This window comes from Carcharodon carcharias, chromosome 12 (assembly GCF_017639515.1).
Source record: "Carcharodon carcharias isolate sCarCar2 chromosome 12, sCarCar2.pri, whole genome shotgun sequence".
In the NCBI taxonomy this organism is placed as follows: domain Eukaryota; kingdom Metazoa; phylum Chordata; class Chondrichthyes; order Lamniformes; family Lamnidae; genus Carcharodon; species Carcharodon carcharias.
This window is the reverse complement of record NC_054478.1, coordinates 116,149,434-116,164,593: the sequence shown is the minus strand read 5'-3', so window position 1 is coordinate 116,164,593 and position 15,160 is coordinate 116,149,434.

Sequence of the window (15,160 nt, the reverse complement as noted above, 5' to 3'; positions counted from 1 at the left end):
CAACAGCAGCAGGAACAGCCACAGGAATACAGCAGCAGCACGAACAGCCACAGGAATACAGCAGTAGCAGGAACAGCCACAGGAATACAGAAGCAAAAGGAACAGCCACAGGATTACAACTGCAGCAGGAACATCCACGGGAATATAGCAGCAGGGGGAATAGCAACAGGAATATATCAGTAGCAGGAAAAGCAACAGAAATCCCACACCACCAGGAACAGCCACAGATAAATAGCAGCAGCAGGAACAGCCTCAGGAATTCACTAGCAGCAGCAGCAACAGCAACAGGAACACAGCAGCAACAGGACCAGCCACAAAAATGCAGCAGGAGCAGGAACAGCCATGGGAATATAGCAGCAGTGGGAATAGCAAAAGGAATATAGCAGCAGCAGGAACAGTGACAGAAATCCCACAGCAGCAGGAACAGCCACAGATTTGCAGCAGCAGCAGGAACAGCCACAGGAATACAGCAGCAGCAAGAAGAGCCACAGGAATACAGCCACAGCAACACAGCAGCAGCAGAAACAGCCACAGGAATACAGCCACAGCAACACAGCAGCAGCAGAAACAGCCACAGGAATACAGCAGCAGCAATACCTGCCACAGGAATACAGCAGCAGCAGGATCAGCCACAGATATGCAGCAGCAGCAGGAACAGCCACAGGTATACAACAGCAGCAGGAATAGCCAAAGGAATACAGCAGCAGCAGGAGCAGCCACAGGAATATAGCAGCAGCAGGAACAGCCGCAGATATGCAGCAGTAGCAGGAACAGCCACAGATATGCAGCAGCAGGAACCGCCACAGGAATACAGCAGCAGCAGGAACAGCCACAGAAATACAGCAGTATCAGGAACAGCCAGAGGAATACAGCAGAAGCAGGAACAGCCACAGGAATACAGCAGCAACAGGAACAGTGACAGGAATACAGCAGCAGCAGGAACAGCCAAAGGAATACAACAGCAGCAGGAACAGCCACAGGAATACAGCAGCAGCAGGAACAGCCACGGGAATACAGCAGAAGCAGGAACTGGAATACAGCAGCAGCAGGAACTGCCACAGGAATACAGCAGCAGCAGGAAACGCCACAGATATGCAGCAGCAGCAGGAGGAACAGCAACAGGTACACAGCAGCAGGAACAGCCACAGGAATACAACAGCAGCAGGAACAGCCACAGGAAAACAGCAGTAGCAAGAACAGCCATAGATATGCAGCTGCAGCAGGAACAGCCACAGGAATACAACAGCAGCAGAAACTGCCAGAGGATTACAGCAGCAGTGGGAACAGCAACAGGAATATAGCAGCAGCAGGAACAGCGATAGAAATCCCACATCAGCAGGAACAGCCACAGAAATCCCACAGCAGCAGGAACAGCCACAGATAAATAGCAGCAGCAGAAACAGCCACAGGAATACAGCAGTAGCAGCAACAGCAATAGGAATACAGCAGCAGCAGGAACAGTAACAGGAATACAGCAGCAACAGGAGAAGCCACAGGAATACAGCAATATCAGCAACAGCCACAGGAACACAGCAGCAGCAGAAACAGCCACAGGAATACAGCAGCAGCAGGAACAGTGACAGGAACACAGCAGCAGCAGGAAAAGACACACAAATACAGCAGCAGCAGGAACAGCCACAGGAATGCGGCAGCAGCAGGAACAGCCAAAGGAATTCAGCAGCAGCAGGAACAGTCATAGGATTACAGTAGCATCAGTAACTGCAACAGGAATACAGCAGCAGCAGTATCAGCCACAGATATACAGCAGCAGCAGGAACAGCCACAGGAATACAGCAGCAGCAGCATGTACAGCCAAAGGATTACAGCAGCAATAGGAATAGCCATGGGAATACAGCAGCAGTGGGAACAGCAACATGAATATAGCAGCAGCAGGAATATCGACAGAAATCCCACAGCAGCAGGAACAGCCAAAGGAATACAGCAGCAGCAGGAACAGCCACGGGAATACAGCAGCAGCAGGAGCTAGAATATAGCAGCAGCAGGAACAGTGACAGAAATCCCACAGCAGCAGGAACAGCCACAGATAAATAGCAGCAGCAGGAACAGCCACTGGAAAGCAGCAGCAGAAGGAACAGCCAAAGGAATTCAGCAGCAGTAACAGTCACAGGAATACAGTAGCAGCAGCATGTACAGCCAAAGGATTACAGCAGCAATAGGAATAGCCATGGGAATACAGCAGCAGTGGGAACAGCAACATGAATATAACAGCAGCAGGAATATCGACAGAAATCCCACAGCAGCAGGAAAAGACACACAAATACAGCAGCAGCAGGAACAGCCACAGGAATGCGGTAGCAGCAGGAACAGCCAAAGGAATTCAGCAGCAGCAGGAACAGTCATAGGATTACAGTAGCATCAGTAACTGCAACAGGAATACAGCAGCAGCAGTATCAGCCACAGATATACAGCAGCAGCAGGAACAGCCACAGGAATACAGCAGCAGCAGCATGTACAGCCAAAAGATTACAGCAGCAATAGGAATAGCCATGGGAATACAGCAGCAGTGGGAACAGCAACATAAATATAGCAGCAGCAGGAATATCGACAGAAATCCCACAGCAGCAGGAACAGACAAAGGAATACAGCAGCAGCAGGAACAGCCACGGGAATACAGCAGCAGCAGGAGCTAGAATACAGCAGCAGCAGGAACATTGACAGAAATCCCACAGCAGCAGGAACAGCCACAGATAAATAGCAGCAGCAGGAACAGCCACAGGAATGCAGCAGCAGCAGGAACAGCCAAAGGAATTCAGCAGCAGTAACAGTCACAGAAATACAGTAGCAGCAGCATGTACAGCCAAAGGATTACAGCAGCAATAGGAATAGCCTTGGGAATACAGCAGCAGTGGGAACAGCAACATGAATATAGCAGCAGCAGGAATATCGACAGAAATCCCACAGCAGCAGGAACAGCCAAAGGAATACAGCAGCAGCAGGAACAGCCACAGGAATGCGGCAGCAGCAGGAACAGCCAAAGGAATTCAGCAGCAGCAGGAACAGTCATAGGATTACAGTAGCATCAGTAACTGCAACAGGAATACAGCTGCAGCAGTATCAGCCACAGATATACAGCAGCAGCAGAAACAGCCACAGGAATACAGCAGCAGCAGCATGTACAGCCAAAGGATTACAGCAGCAATAGGAATAGCCATGGGAATACAGCAGCAGTGGGAACAGCAACATGAATATAGCAGCAACAGGAATATCAACAGAAATCCCACAGCAGCAGGAACAGCCAAAGGAATACAGCAGCAGCAGGAACAGCCACGGGAATACAGCAGCAGCAGGAGCTAGAATACAGCAGCAGCAGGAACTGCCACAGGAACACAGCAGCAGCAGGAAATGCCACAGATATGCAGCAGCAGCAGGAGGAACAGCCACAGGAACACGGCAGCAGGAACAGCCACAGTAATACAACAGCAGCAGGAATAGCCACAGGAATACAGCAGCAGCAGCAGGAAGAGCCACAGGAATACAGCAGTAGCAAGAACAGCCATAGATATGCAACAGCAGCAGAAACAGCCACAGGAATTCAACAGCAACAGAAACCGCCAGTGGATTACAGCAGCAGCACGAACAGCCACAGGAATACAGCAGCAGCAGGAATAGATGCAGGAATACCGCAGCAGCAGGAACAGACACACAAATACAGCAGCAGCAGGAACAGCCACAGGAATGCCGCAGCACCAGGAACAGCCAAAGGAATTCAGCAGCAGCAGGAACAGTCACAGGAACACAATAGCAGCAGAAACTGCCACAGGAATACCGCAGCAGCAGCATGAACAGCCAAAGGATTACAGCAGCAATAGAAATAGCCATGGGAATACAGCAGCAGTGGGAACAGCAACAAGAATATAGCAGCAGCAGGAATATTGCCAGAAATCCCACAACAGCAGGAAGAGCCACAGATTTGCAGCAGCAGCAGGAACAGCCAAGGGAATACAGCAGCAGCACGAACAGCCACAGGAAAACAGCAGTAGCAGGAACAGCCACAGGAATACAACAGCAGCAGGAATAGCTGCAGGAATACCGCAGCAGCAGGAACAGACACACAAATACAGCAGCAGCAGGAACAGCCACAGGAATGCCGCAGCACCAGGAACAGCCAAAGGAATTCAGCAGCAGCAGGAACAGTCACAGGAACACAATAGCAGCAGAAACTGCCACAGGAATACAGCAGCAGCAGCATGAAAAGCCAAAGGATTACAGCAGCAATAGAAATAGCCATCGGAATAAAGCAGCAGTGGGAATAGCAACAGGAATATAGAAGCAGCAGGAACAGTGACAGAAATCCCACAGCAGCAGGAACAGCCACAGGAATACAGTAGCAGCAGGAACAGCCACAGGAATGCAGCAGCAGCAGGAACAGCCAAAGGAATTCAGCAGCAGTAACAGACACAGGAATACAATAGCAGCAGAAACTGCCATAGGAATACAGCAGCAGCAGGATCAGCAACAGATATGCAGCAGCAGCACGAACAGCCACAGGAATACAGAAGCAGCAGCATGAACAGCCAAAGGATTACAGCAGCAATAGGAATAGCCATGGGAAAACAGCAGCAGTGGGAACAACAACAGGAATATATCAGCAGCAGGAATATCGACAGAAATCCCACAGCAGCAGGAACAGCCACAGATTTGCAGCAGCAGCAGGAACAGAAACAGGAATACAGCAGCAGCACGAACAGCCACAGGAATACAGCAGCAAAAGGAACAGCCACAGGATTGCAACTGCAGCAGGAACATCCACGGGAATATAGCAGCAGGGGGAATAGCAACAGGAATATAGCAGTAGCAGGAAAAGCAACAGAAATCCCACACCACCAGGAACAGCCACAGATAAATAGCAGCAGCAGGAACAGCCTCAGGAATTCACTAGCAGCAGCAGCAACAGCAACAGGAACACAGAAGCAACAGGACCAGCCACAAATATGCAGCAGGAGCAGGAACAGCCATGGGAATATAGCAGCAGTGGGAATAGCAACAGGAATATAGCAGCAGCAGGAACAGTGACAGAAATCCCACAGCAGCAGGAACAGCCACAGATTTGCAGCAGCAGCAGGAACAGCCACAGGAATACAGCAGCAGCAAGAACAGCCACAGGAATACAGCCACAGCAATACAGCAGCAGCAGAAACAGCCACAGGAATACAGCCACAGCAACACAGCAGCAGCAGAAACAGCCACAGGAATACAGCAGCAGCAATAACTGCCACAGGAATACAGCAGCAGCAGGAGCAGCCACAGATATGCAGCAGCAGCAGGAACAGCCACAGGAATACAACAGCAGCAGGAATAGCCAAAGGAATACAGCAGCAGCAGGAGCAGCCACAGGAATATAGCAGCAGCAGGAACAGCCACAGATATGCAGCAGTAGCAGGAACAGCCACAGATATGCAGCAGCAGCAGGAACCGCCACAGGAATACAGCAGCAGCAGGAACAGCCACAGAAATACAGCAGTATCAGGAACAGCCAGAGGAATACAGCAGCAGCAGGAACAGCCACAGGAATACAGCAGCAACAGGAACAGTGACAGGAATACAGCAGCAGCAGGAACAGCCAAAGGAATACAACAGCAGCAGGAACAGCCACAGGAATACAGCAGCAGCAGGAACAGCCACGGGAATACAGCAGAAGCAGGAACTGGAATACAGCAGCAGCAGGAACTGCCACAGGAATACAGCAGCAGCAGGAAACGCCACAGATATGCAGCAGCAGCAGGAGGAACAGCAACAGGTACACAGCAGCAGGAACAGCCACAGGAATACAACAGCAGCAGGAACAGCCACAGGAAAACAGCAGTAGCAAGAACAGCCATAGATATGCAGCTGCAGCAGGAACAGCCACAGGAATACAACAGCAGCAGAAACTGCCAGAGGATTACAGCAGCAGTGGGAACAGCAACAGGAATATAGCAGCAGCAGGAACAGCGATAGAAATCCCACATCAGCAGGAACAGCCACAGAAATCCCACAGCAGCAGGAACAGCCACAGATAAATAGCAGCAGCAGAAACAGCCACAGGAATACAGCAGTAGCAGCAACAGCAATAGGAATACAGCAGCAGCAGGAACAGTGACAGGAATACAGCAGCAACAGGAGAAGCCACAGGAATACAGCAATATCAGCAACAGCCACAGGAACACAGCAGCAGCAGAAACAGCCACAGGAATACAGCAGCAGCAGGAACAGTGACAGGAATACAGCAGCAGCAGGAAAAGACACACAAATACAGCAGCAGCAGGAACAGCCACAGGAATGCGGCAGCAGCAGGAACAGCCAAAGGAATTCAGCAGCAGCAGGAACAGTCATAGGATTACAGTAGCATCAGTAACTGCAACAGGAATACAGCAGCAGCAGTATCAGCCACAGATATACAGCAGCAGCAGGAACAGCCACAGGAATACAGCAGCAGCAGCATGTACAGCCAAAGGATTACAGCAGCAATAGGAATAGCCATGGGAATACAGCAGCAGTGGGAACAGCAACATGAATATAGCAGCAGCAGGAATATCGACAGAAATCCCACAGCAGCAGGAACAGCCAAAGGAATACAGCAGCAGCAGGAACAGCCACGGGAATACAGCAGCAGCAGGAGCTAGAATATAGCAGCAGCAGGAACAGTGACAGAAATCCCACAGCAGCAGGAACAGCCACAGATAAATAGCAGCAGCAGGAACAGCCACTGGAAAGCAGCAGCAGAAGGAACAGCCAAAGGAATTCAGCAGCAGTAACAGTCACAGGAATACAGTAGCAGCAGCATGTACAGCCAAAGGATTACAGCAGCAATAGGAATAGCCATGGGAATACAGCAGCAGTGGGAACAGCAACATGAATATAGCAGCAGCAGGAATATCGACAGAAATCCCACAGCAGCAGGAAAAGACACACAAATACAGCAGCAGCAGGAACAGCCACAGGAATGCGGTAGCAGCAGGAACAGCCAAAGGAATTCAGCAGCAGCAGGAACAGTCATAGGATTACAGTAGCATCAGTAACTGCAACAGGAATACAGCAGCAGCAGTATCAGCCACAGATATACAGCAGCAGCATGAACAGCCACAGGAATACAGCAGCAGCAGCATGTACAGCCAAAAGATTACAGCAGCAATAGGAATAGCCATGGGAATACAGCAGCAGTGGGAACAGCAACATGAATATAGCAGCAGCAGGAATATCGACAGAAATCCCACAGCAGCAGGAACAGCCAAAGGAATACAGCAGCAGCAGGAACAGCCACGGGAATACAGCAGCAGCAGGAGCTAGAATACAGCAGCAGCAGGAACATTGACAGAAATCCCACAGCAGCAGGAACAGCCACAGATAAATAGCAGCAGCAGGAACAGCCACAGGAATGCAGCAGCAGCAGGAACAGCCAAAGGAATTCAGCAGCAGTAACAGTCACAGAAATACAGTAGCAGCAGCATGTACAGCCAAAGGATTACAGCAGCAATAGGAATAGCCATGGGAATACAGCAGCAGTGGGAACAGCAATATGAATATAGCAGCAGCAGGAATATCGACAGAAATCCCACAGCAGCAGGAACAGCCAAAGGAATACAGCAGCAGCAGGAACAGCCACAGGAATGCGGCAGCAGCAGGAACAGCCAAAGGAATTCAGCAGCAGCAGGAACAGTCATAGGATTACAGTAGCATTAGTAACTGCAACAGGAATACAGCTGCAGCAGTATCAGCCACAGATATACAGCAGCAGCAGAAACAGCCACAGGAATACAGCAGCAGCAGCATGTACAGCCAAAGGATTACAGCAGCAATAGGAATAGCCATGGGAATACAGCAGCAGTGGGAACAGCAACATGAATATAGCAGCAACAGGAATATCAACAGAAATCCCACAGCAGCAGGAACAGCCAAAGGAATACAGCAGCAGCAGGAACAGCCACGGGAATACAGCAGCAGCAGGAGCTAGAATACAGCAGCAGCAGGAACTGCCACAGGAACACAGCAGCAGCAGGAAATGCCACAGATATGCAGCAGCAGCAGGAGGAACAGCCACAGGAACACGGCAGCAGGAACAGCCACAGTAATACAACAGCAGCAGGAATAGCCACAGGAATACAGCAGCAGCAGCAGGAAGAGCCACAGGAATACAGCAGTAGCAAGAACAGCCATAGATATGCAACAGCAGCAGAAACAGCCACAGGAATTCAACAGCAACAGAAACCGCCAGTGGATTACAGCAGCAGCACGAACAGCCACAGGAATACAGCAGCAGCAGGAATAGATGCAGGAATACCGCAGCAGCAGGAACAGACACACAAATACAGCAGCAGCAGGAACAGCCACAGGAATGCCGCAGCACCAGGAACAGCCAAAGGAATTCAGCAGCAGCAGGAACAGTCACAGGAACACAATAGCAGCAGAAACTGCCACAGGAATACCGCAGCAGCAGCATGAACAGCCAAAGGATTACAGCAGCAATAGAAATAGCCATGGGAATACAGCAGCAGTGGGAACAGCAACAAGAATATAGCAGCAGCAGGAATATTGCCAGAAATCCCACAACAGCAGGAAGAGCCACAGATTTGCAGCAGCAGCAGGAACAGCCAAGGGAATACAGCAGCAGCACGAACAGCCACAGGAAAACAGCAGTAGCAGGAACAGCCACAGGAATACAACAGCAGCAGGAATAGCTGCAGGAATACCGCAGCAGCAGGAACAGACACACAAATACAGCAGCAGCAGGAACAGCCACAGGAATGCCGCAGCACCAGGAACAGCCAAAGGAATTCAGCAGCAGCAGGAACAGTCACAGGAACACAATAGCAGCAGAAACTGCCACAGGAATACAGCAGCAGCAGCATGAACAGCCAAAGGATTACAGCAGCAATAGAAATAGCCATCGGAATGCAGCAGCAGTGGGAACAGCAACAAGAATATAGCAGCAGCAGGAATATTGCCAGAAATCCCACAACAGCAGGAAGAGCCACAGATTTGCAGCAGCAGCAGGAACAGCCAAGGGAATACAGCAGCAGCATGAACAGCCACAGGAATACAACAGCAGCAGGAACAGCCACACGATTACAACAGCAGCAGGAAAAGCCACGGGAATAAAGCAGCAGTGGGAATAGCAACAGGAATATAGCAGCAGCAGGAACAGTGACAGAAATCCCACAGCAGCAGGAACAGCCACAGGAATACAGTAGCAGCAGGAACAGCCACAGGAATGCAGCAGCAGCAGGAACAGCCAAAGGAATTCAGCAGCAGTAACAGACACAGGAATACAATAGCAGCAGAAACTGCCATAGGAATACAGCAGCAGCAGGATCAGCCACAGATATGCAGCAGCAGCACGAACAGCCACAGGAATACAGAAGCAGCAGCATGAACAGCCAAAGGATTACAGCAGCAATAGGAATAGCCATGGGAAAACAGCAGCAGTGGGAACAACAACAGGAATATATCAGCAGCAGGAATATCGACAGAAATCCCACAGCAGCAGGAACAGCCACAGATTTGCAGCAGCAGCAGGAACAGCCACAGGTATACAGCAGCAGCACGAACAGCCACAGGAATACAGCAGTAGCATGAACAGCCACAGGAATACAGCAGCAAAAGGAACAGCCACAGGATTACAACTGCAGCAGGAACATCCACGGGAATATAGCAGCAGGGGGAATAGCAACAGGAATATAGCAGTAGCAGGAAAAGCAACAGAAATCCCACACCACCAGGAACAGCCACAGATAAATAGCAGCAGCAGGAACAGCCTCAGGAATTCACTAGCAGCAGCAGCAACAGCAACAGGAACACAGAAGCAACAGGACCAGCCACAAATATGCAGCAGGAGCAGGAACAGCCATGGGAATATAGCAGCAGTGGGAATAGCAACAGGAATATAGCAGCAGCAGGAACAGTGACAGAAATCCCACAGCAGCAGGAACAGCCACAGATTTGCAGCAGCAGCAGGAACAGCCACAGGAATACAGCAGCAGCAAGAACAGCCACAGGAATACAGCCACAGCAACACAGCAGCAGCAGAAACAGCCACAGGAATACAGCAGCAGCAATAACTGCCACAGGAATACAGCAGCAGCAGGATCAGCCACAGATATGCAGCAGCAGCAGGAACAGCCACAGGAATACAACAGCAGCAGGAATAGCCAAAGGAATACAGCAGCAGCAGGAGCAGCCACAGGAATATAGCAGCAGCAGGAACAGCCACAGATATGCAGCAGTAGCAGGAACAGCCACAGATATGCAGCAGCAGCAGGAACCGCCACAGGAATACAGCAGCAGCAGGAACAGCCACAGAAATACAGCAGTATCAGGAACAGCCAGAGGAATACAGCAGCAGCAGGAACAGCCACAGGAATACAGCAGCAACAGGAACAGTGACAGGAATACAGCAGCAGCAGGAACAGCCAAAGGAATACAACAGCAGCAGGAACAGCCACAGGAATACAGCAGCAGCAGGAACAGCCACGGGAATACAGCAGAAGCAGGAACTGGAATACAGCAGCAGCAGGAACTGCCACAGGAATACAGCAGCAGCAGGAAACGCCACAGATATGCAGCAGCAGCAGGAGGAACAGCAACAGGTACACAGCAGCAGGAACAGCCACAGGAATACATCAGCAGCAGGAACAGCCACAGGAAAACAGCAGTAGCAAGAACAGCCATAGATATGCAGCTGCAGCAGGAACAGCCACAGGAATACAACAGCAGCAGAAACTGCCAGAGGATTACAGCAGCAGTGGGAACAGCAACAGGAATATAGCAGCAGCAGGAACAGCGATAGAAATCCCACATCAGCAGGAACAGCCACAGAAATCCCACAGCAGCAGGAACAGCCACAGATAAATAGCAGCAGCAGAAACAGCCACAGGAATACAGCAGTAGCAGCAACAGCAATAGGAATACAGCAGCAGCAGGAACAGTGAAAGGAATACAGCAGCAACAGGAGAAGCCACAGGAATACAGCAATATCAGCAACAGCCACAGGAACACAGCAGCAGCAGAAACAGCCACAGGAATACAGCAGCAGCAGGAACAGTGACAGGAATACAGCAGCAGCAGGAAAAGACACACAAATACAGCAGCAGCAGGAACAGCCACAGGAATGCGGCAGCAGCAGGAACAGCCAAAGGAATTCAGCAGCAGCAGGAACAGTCATAGGATTACAGTAGCATCAGTAACTGCAACAGGAATACAGCAGCAGCAGTATCAGCCACAGATATACAGCAGCAGCAGGAACAGCCACAGGAATACAGCAGCAGCAGCATGTACAGCCAAAGGATTACAGCAGCAATAGGAATAGCCATGGGAATACAGCAGCAGTGGGAACAGCAACATGAATATAGCAGCAACAGGAATATCGACAGAAATCCCACAGCAGCAGGAACAGCCAAAGGAATACAGCAGCAGCAGGAACAGCCACGGGAATACAGCAGCAGCAGGAGCTAGAATACAGCAGCAGCAGGAACTGCCACAGGAACACAGCAGCAGCAGGAAAAGCCACAGATATGCAGCAGCAGCAGGAGGAACAGCCACAGGAACACGGCAGCAGGAACAGCCACAGTAATACAACAGCAGCAGGAATAGCCACAGGAATACAGCAGCAGCAGCAGGAAGAGCCACAGGAATACAGCAGTAGCAAGAACAGCCATAGATATGCAACAGCAGCAGAAACAGCCACAGGAATTCAACAGCAACAGAAACCGTCAGTGGATTACAGCAGCAGCAGGAACAGCCACAGGAATGCCGCAGCACCAGGAACAGCCAAAGGAATTCAGCAGCAGCAGGAACAGTCACAGGAACACAATAGCAGCAGAAACTGCCACAGGAATACGGCAGCAGCAGCATGAACAGCCAAAGGATTACAGCAGCAATAGAAATAGCCATGGGAATACAGCAGCAGTGGGAACAGCAACAAGAATATAGCAGCAGCAGGAATATTGCCAGAAATCCCACAACAGCAGGAAGAGCCACAGATTTGCAGCAGCAGCAGGAACAGCCAAGGGAATACAGCAGCAGCACGAACAGCCACAGGAAAACAGCAGTAGCAGGAACAGCCACAGGAATACAACAGCAGCAGGAATAGCTGCAGGAATACCGCAGCAGCAGGAACAGACACACAAATACAGCAGCAGCAGGAACAGCCACAGGAATGCCGCAGCACCAGGAACAGCCAAAGGAATTCAGCAGCAGCAGGAACAGTCACAGGAACACAATAGCAGCAGAAACTGCCACAGGAATACAGCAGCAGCAGCATGAACAGCCAAAGGATTACAGCAGCAATAGAAATAGCCATGGGAATACAGCAGCAGTGGGAACAGCAACAAGAGTATTGCAGCAGCAGGAATATTGCCAGAAATCCCACAACAGCAGGAAGAGCCACAGATTTGCAGCAGCAGCAGGAACAGCCAAGGGAATACAGCAGCAGCACGAACAGCCACAGGAATACAGCAGTAGCAGGAACAGCCACAGGAATACAACAGCAGCAGGAACAGCCACACGATTACAACAGCAGCAGGAAAACCACGGGAATAAAGCAGCAGTGGGAATAGCAACAGGAATATAGCAGCAGCAAGAACAGTGACAGAAATCCCACAGCAGCAGGAACAGCCACAGATAAATAACAGCAGCAGGAACAGCCACAGGAATACAGTAGCAGCAGGAACAGCCACAGGAATGCAGCAGCAGCAGGAACAGCCAAAGGAATTCAGCAGCAGTAACAGTCACAGGAATACAGTAGCAGCAGAAACTGCCATAGGAATACAGCAGCAGCAGCATCAGCCACAGATATGCAGCAGCAGCACGAACAGCCACAGGAATACAGAAGCAGCAGCATGAACAGCCAAAGGATTACAGCAGCAATAGGAATAGCCATGGGAAAACAGCAGCAGTGGGAACAACAACAGGAATATATCAGCAGCAGGAATATCGACAGAAATCCCACAGCAGCAGGAACAGCCAAAGGATTACAGCAGCAATAGGAATAGCCATGGGAAAACAGCTGCAGTGGGAACAACAACAGGAATATATCAGCAGCAGGAATATCGACAGAAATCCCACAGCAGCAGAAACAGCCACAGATTTGCAGCAGCAGCAGGAACAGCCACAGGAATACAGCAGCAGCACGAACAGCCACAGGAATACAGCAGTAGCAGGAACAGCCACAGGAATACAGCAGCAAAAGGAACAGCCACAGGATTACAACTGCAGCAGGAACATCCACGGGAATATAGCAGCAGGGGGAATAGCAACAGGAATATAGCAGTAGCAGGAAAAGCAACAGAAATCCCACACCACCAGGAACAGCCACAGATAAATAGCAGCAGCAGGAACAGCCTCAGGAATTCACTAGCAGCAGCAGCAACAGCAACAGGAACACAGCAGCAACAGGACCAGCCACAAATATGCAGCAGGAGCAGGAACAGCCATGGGAATATAACAGCAGTGGGAATAGCAACAGGAATATAGCAGCAGCGGGAACAGTGACAGAAATCCCACAGCAGCAGGAACAGCCACAGATTTGCAGCAGCAGCAGGAACAGCCACAGGAATACAGCAGCAGCAAGAACAGCCACAGGAATACAGCCACAGCAACACAGCAGCAGCAGAAACAGCCACAGGAATACAGCCACAGCAACACAGCAGCAGCTGAAACAGCCACAGGAATACAGCAACAGCAATAACTGCCACAGGAATACAGCAGCAGCAGGATCAGCCACAGATATGCAGCAGCAGCAGGAACAGCCACAGGAATACAACAGCAGCAGGAATAGCCAAAGGAATACAGCAGCAGCAGGAGCAGCCACAGGAATATAGCAGCAGCAGGAACAGCCACAGATATGCAGCAGTAGCAGGAACAGCCACAGATATGCAGCAGCAGCAGGAACCGCCACAGGAATACAGCAGCAGCAGGAACAGCCACAGAAATACAGCAGTATCAGGAACAGCCAGAGGAATACAGCAGCAGCAGGAACAGCCACAGGAATACAGCAGCAACAGGAACAGTGACAGGAATACAGCAGCAGCAGGAACAGCCAAAGGAATACAACAGCAGCAGGAACAGCCACAGGAATACAGCAGCATCAGGAACAGCCACGGGAATACAGCAGAAGCAGGAACTGGAATACAGCAGCAGCAGGAACTGCCACAGGAATTCAGCAGCAGCAGGAAACGCCACAGATATGCAGCAGCAGCAGGAGGAACAGCAACAGGTACACAGCAGCAGGAACAGCCACAGGAATACAACAGCAGCAGGAACAGCCACAGGAAAACAGCAGTAGCAAGAACAGCCATAGATATGCAGCTGCAGCAGGAACAGCCACAGGAATACAACAGCAGCAGAAACTGCCAGAGGATTACAGCAGCAGTGGGAACAGCAACAGGAATATAGCAGCAGCAGGAACAGCGATAGAAATCCCACATCAGCAGGAACAGCCACAGAAATCCCACAGCAGCAGGAACAGCCACAGATAAATAGCAGCAGCAGAAACAGCCACAGGAATACAGCAGTAGCAGCAACAGCAATAGGAATACAGCAGCAGCAGGAACAGTGACAGGAATACAGCAGCAACAGGAGAAGCCACAGGAATACAGCAATATCAGCAACAGCCACAGGAACACAGCAGCAGCAGAAACAGCCACAGGAATACAGCAGCAGCAGGAACAGTGACAGGAATACAGCAGCAGCAGGAAAAGACACACAAATACAGCAGCAGCAGGAACAGCCACAGGAATGCGGCAGCAGCAGGAACAGCCAAAGGAATTCAGCAGCAGCAGGAACAGTCATAGGATTACAGTAGCATCAGTAACTGCAACAGGAATACAGCAGCAGCAGTATCAGCCACAGATATACAGCAGCAGCAGGAACAGCCACAGGAATACAGCAGCAGCAGCATGTACAGCCAAAAGATTACAGCAGCAAAAGGAATACCATGGGAATACAGCAGCAGTGGGAACAGCAACATGAATATAGCAGCAGCAGGAATATCGACAGAAATCCCACAGCAGCAGGAACAGCCAAAGGAATACAGCAGCAGCAGGAACAGCCACGGGAATACAGCAGCAGCAGGAGCTAGAATACAGCAGCAGCAGGAACATTGACAGAAATCCCACAGCAGCAGGAACAGCCACAGATAAATAGCAGCAGCAGGAACAGCCACAGG